Here is a 6,189-nt window from a genome sequence, read left to right as displayed (position 1 = left end):
CTGTAGATCTGAAATTATGACTCTTGGCTATTGTTGCAACTGCTAGTGCTCCTCTTAGAGATTTCGATCTTCTTTGTGAGGAGTCAAGAATGCTGGCAACAGGTATGGTTGGCCCTCAAACCAATAAATTTGGATGATTGTGTAGTTCTTGAAAAGGTACAAGTCATCGACTCTAGTATCTAAGGTTAATTGTAACTTTTCCTTAAGGAAAGAATGAAATTTGGGCATTGGTTAACCATACAAAATGTTATACACAACTAACATACAAGAGGAAATATAATAAAAAAATCCTCATTGTTTTATATCTTTTGGAAAATGGGTAGCCACTCATAAACTAGTAATAAGGCATTGTGCTCATCAACCATTCAGGGTTTCAGCTACTCTGGGTGGGAGTATTGATGATGGATGCATAAGTGGACTAGGTATGTTGGTAGTGGAGGGACTTTCCTTCTCCAAAATCTACCATTTGATAATGAATTTCATTTGACAGGAACTATCGGAAATTGAATCTGATGCAGGCCTTGGTGGCCAGATAACACAAAGATACCAAAAGACCTAGGATTTACTTAGCTATATAAACATTAGTATCTAAACCGAGAACTTGGGAAACCATGGAGAAGGATAGCTTTGACACGGAATCAAAATATGTGATATGATAAGGAGGGTGACTAGAAGGAGGAACCGTTACTTTGATGAAACTGACAATCATCCTTTGTTCGACCTCTCGTGCAAGGACGATCCGTTTGTCTTCAATTTCTTCCTTATTTAGCCTTTGTATGTTTGTACTAACGGGGAATTACAACATGTATGCAATTGTCTCTGGAGTTATTCTAATTATTTCCCTACCATCTTGGGACTATAAAATCACTCTATTGTCTCATAGGTATTCACATGCACACTAGGTAACTATCTCTAGAGAATAGAACAACTGCAAGACAATGACGAAGGCAATATTTTATGCAGGCATTTTATTGTGATCTCATATCACTTCACTGGTGTTTAGCATGATCTAAATGACTATCTTCATATTGTATGCAATTAACATTGAGTCTCAAACATCTAACTGTCCATCAATAAAATTTGGTTCTTTGGCTTTCCCTTTTGTCTAGACATTAGTGGAACTCTTAGCTGATGAGGAAGCCATTGGAAAAGGTGAGCTTGCTGAGAATAGTTAAATAACTGAAGAAGGATAATAGGAAAAATGGAATCTTGAAGGTGTGTCACATGTAAAAATGGGATTAGACAACACCTGAAAGAGAATATTTTAAATTGAATGGTGGGAATGACAAGTGTGCACATAAGAAGGTTGGATTTGGGGTTTTTAAAACAAATTGGATTCAAAATTGGTAGAATTAAAAGAAATTTTGTCTTGTTTAAAGGTTTAAAAGCTCAATTGAACTAAAAGACCAAATTTCCCTACTATAATTAGGAATTTATCCCCCCCACATGTGTTCTTTCTTGAAATATGTCTAGGGTTTGAAATTGTAGCTTAATTCTCAGAAAATTCAATGAAAGTTGGGTTTTAAAAGTTCAAATTTTTGGATAGAGAATGCGGTTATGGTTTTAATTCATAGGTTTATGCCTAAATGTGCGGAATCAGGGCAACAAGGTTCACTATCACGCACAAGCTATCAGAGAGTGAGGTGTAGAAAATGACAAAGAAATGGCCCCATTTTCCCTTTTATATAAAAACTTGGATGACATCAGCGTGATGTGTGTCAAGACACATGGTAAGATAACGAGGCATGGCAAGACTAAGTTGTAGGCTATGTGGACAACAGGACGGATCTGGCAGGGAAGTCACACATGGTGGACAGAGCTAGCATGGAATGACAAAAGGTGACGTGATGAAATGCATGATGGTCTTTGCGTCATTTCACAACCCACCAGTGCAGTTTATGAGTAGTGCGAATGGCATGAGGGGATCCCACGTGTCTCCCCTCGCACCCCTTTGTTGGGTTAAACAACATGTGGTTTGGTGATGTGAGGGAACATGGTATATTGGATCACTTGACATGTCCATCACCTGATCTGGTGTGTCGATCAAGTCCGCGCTTCAGCACTCTAGACTCGTGCCACTCGGTGCCTATCCCGATGCTTGCTAAGGACTTTGTGTCGGAGCTTGTCCATCCATAGTCGTCGAACAGGGCCCTTGCCTTTGACACATTTTTTTATTGAAACCTTCAACCCTAGTCTTCTGCAATTCAAGCTTGTTAGTGCCCTTTTAGCCTTATGAAAGTTCCCTGGAGGAAATTTCAAGGTGACATAATCTAGTAGCAACAGGATTATTGCACTTTCCTCTAATTTTGCAAGTGCTAAACTCTCTAATTTACTATTTTTTTGTTTGCTATTCATAGTAGCAGAACAAAAAGTATAATTTTATTAAACTGATAAAAATAGCTTATATAGCAATACAAAAAAAACCTACTAATAATAATAAAAAAAAAAATTAATATAAAATATATGTATTTTTAATATGCAATCACTTTTAGTTAAAAAAGCATACATATCTTTCTTTTTAAATTAAATAAATGTAGAAATATACCCTTTTTCATTTTACATTTCCTTTTTATTTTTTATTTATTTTAAACATTTTTTTCTTTCATTTCCTTTTTTATTTTTTATATATTTTAAACGTTTTTTTCTTTCTTATCTTCATTTTTATTTTTCATTTTTAATACACATATTAAATTCTTTTCATTTCTCTTTTTTTTTAAGTAAAAAAAAGAAATGATTACTAGGAACATAACAATGTTACATAAAATCAAAGTTAATTTTTTTTTAATTTCACAAAATTAGATTTCATTTTACATGGTAAATACATGTTTTACATTGACACCTGCATCACTATACACCCCACTTTACTCAATAGTACATGATATTCCGCTAAACAACATTAACTTCATAACAAATACATTCATGTCATTTTCATGAATAAGAAAAGCAAAACCACATCATCAAATGAGAAAGTCAAAACCACATAATCAAAGAAGAGATCAAGCACTTTAATAATTTTTTTCTCCCTTTCATTGAAAACTAAACAATTTCATCCTTTATTATTATCTTTTTAAATTCAAATGGCATGATATTATGCTCAATTGGAAAAATTAAATAGTATGTTTATCTTATTAATTAACCAAAAATAATAATAATTTCTATAATCCATTAAAAAAAATAGTCTAAAAATATATATATATTTATATATATTTATCTAGGTTTTATTTATTTATAACTTTATATATTTAATTACATACATTTTGAGATAATTTTCTATTTATTATGTCTATCTTATAAATGTTAGACAAAAATCTTCTTTTAAAATATAATTTTTTGTTTCGCTATCTTCAAAATAATATAACATTTTAATTTTATTACTTTTTATCAACAAAACTATTTAATATATTTATCTTTTTTAGGATCGTAGTTTTTGTCCTTTACTCATATTTCAAGAAACCATAATCTTGTCCATTTTTTTAATTGTGTTAACTATATTTTATTCATAATTTTTTTAATAATATAACATTTTAATTTTATTATTTTTATTAACAAAACTATTTAATATATTCATCTTTTTTAGGATCGTAGTTTTTGTCCTTTACTCATATTTCAAGAAACCATAATCTTGTCCATTTTTTTAATTTTTTTTTAATTGTGTTAACTATATTTTATTCATAATTTTTTTTTTTATCTTATACTTCTTTGTTAAATCCTCTATCATATACTTTCATTAAAAGTTATTAGCTTCTCTATTTTATTCATAATTTTTTTAATCTTATACTTCTTTGTTAAACCCTCTATTATATACTTTTATTAAAAGTTATTAGTTTTTATTTTTTTATTTAATTAGAAAGTTTTTAACTTTACCTAATAATTGTACATTTTAATTTTTCTTAGAATTTTATATTATTTATTTTAATATTTTATGTTTATAAATTCTTTGTTAAACCCTCTATCATATACTTTTAATAAAAGTTATTAATTTTTATTTTTTTATTTAATTAGAAAGTTTTTAACTTTACCTAATAATTATAATTTGTAAATTTTAATTTTTCTTAGAATTTTATATTATTTATTTTAATATTTTATATTTTTATTATAAACATATTTGGATATTGTGGTGATATTGGCTATTTACCATTCACATTTTTACATTAATTATTAAATTTGAATACAATTATAACTTAAAAAATTGAAATAAAAAATTTGCAAAATAAAATTAATGATTACAATTTACATAATATTTCTTAATTTTACTATTTATATAATATTTATTTATATCAAATTAATGATTTAAAAATCAATTATTATTAATATTATGCATAAACTCACCATACCGACATCGACTTATTTCGAAAATTATTTATTTAACATTTATTTTTTTTAAATAATTATATTTAATTTTATAAAAAAATAACACCATCTTAATGTTTAATCATTTTTTTTTCAAATAGAAAAATCTTTTCTATTACTAGATGTAAAAGAAATACATTGTGGTTGGATCCATGTCATTGGATCAGGAGGATCCAGGATTAATCTGTTGCAGTATAAAATTTTAAAAATATGCTCCACAAGAATCATTAATAATGGATTGGAAACCTGCAGTGCCCAGATACCTTCCTTTTGAAAGGAGATCCAAAATAAAGAATGTGTCCACGAATTGAAGTTTTATGTATCAACTTGTAACTAAACCAGGTATCTCTATGCCTGTGAACTGAAGGCTTTTGTATCTTTTGTAGCATCATTTGCAGTCCCTTGGCATTCCAGACAATGGGGTATTGTTTGAGTAATACAGTGAGTCAAACAACCACCCTGCTCTTGTAAGAAGATTCAAATGAAAGATTGAGGCCCTACCCTGGTAAAGACTGCATCCTTTGTGCAAAATAGAGTGTCTTTATTCTAATGAAGCTGAAGAGTCTACAAGAACATATGAGGAGCATATTAGATGATGATATGTCGTGACTGTTGCAAACTATTATTTAGGAAATATTGGTAGAATATTCTATTGGGATCTGTTGAACAACCGGTCTTAGAAAGTCTATCAGCAACCCCATATTTTCATTGTTATATGTGGGCAATGGAGATGAAATGAAAACCTAGTATCAATGCTTTAATGTTGCCTTTCTAGTTATCAAGGGACAGAGAGTGTAGCGAGCCAAGTCCATTCGGTCAATTAGTGACAACTTTGGAGTCTCCAAAGATGGTTATCACCCGAAGTCCGAGCCAGTTAGCACAGTGTAGAATGCCCCATAGAGCAAGGAGCTTAGCTCGTGTGTTGGTACCAGACACACCATGCTAGTGAAATTGGTATGAGAGTTTAGCATTGATGTGAATAACCATTCCGCATCTGCACATGTTGAAAGAAGAGGTGGTGGTCGGGGTGCAGGTGTTAATGACAAACGTTCAAAACGGAAACAATTTCTTCTAGTTCAGGCTGAATCTCTTCTTGAATTTCCTACGAAGTATCCGTCATTTACCTTTAAAGTTATCTATTCTGCTAAATTAGCAGAACTGCTTAATTCCCCCCAATAACAATTGCCTTACAAGTCCTTAAAACATCGCAAATTGCAATCGCAAGTTCCTTAGGGCAAGGTTCATTTACTTATGACTGATGTGATGCAAGAATGATCTAACAGTCAGCGGTATTCAGTGATCCAACGTTCACTATCACATCGCTCGGAGATCTGCACAATGATCTCCAGTAATCCAATGGTCACTGTGATATCACTTGGAGATCTGTGCGATAATTATCCAGCCTCACGGACTCGATGAGGTTTATAAGTCCTAAATTTATAAAAGTTCGGGTCCGGTACTTAGATTAACGTCTGGTCATTTTTAAGCCCAATATCCATCGGATAACAATGGCCATTAGATCCTCCAACTCTCAGGACTTCTATTAACACACGAGTTAACACAAGGCCAACCCCCATTGTTGACTGATCCGTAAAGTGTTGAAAATAAAATCAATGGCTAAGAATGAGTGCAGCCCTTCAAGCCTGATCAAGGAATCTGTACACTTTCAAACCCCGCAATTGCTAATACCCAACGAAAAGTGATTAAATGCGATCACATAGTACTCTAAGTTTTCAGGGCTAAATTGGAATTTCAATAATACACAGTGATATTACGGAGGGATGCAAAACCTCCGGGATTGACCAATATACACAAAAAGACACAGAGATATATTTCCTA

The sequence above is a fragment of the Pinus tabuliformis genome, chromosome 5_1 (genome assembly GCF_031772625.1).
Source record: "Pinus tabuliformis cultivar Carrire ecotype Pingquan chromosome 5_1, CPIR1, whole genome shotgun sequence".
Classification (NCBI taxonomy): domain Eukaryota; kingdom Viridiplantae; phylum Streptophyta; class Pinopsida; order Pinales; family Pinaceae; genus Pinus; species Pinus tabuliformis.
This window is presented reverse-complemented; position numbering follows the sequence as displayed.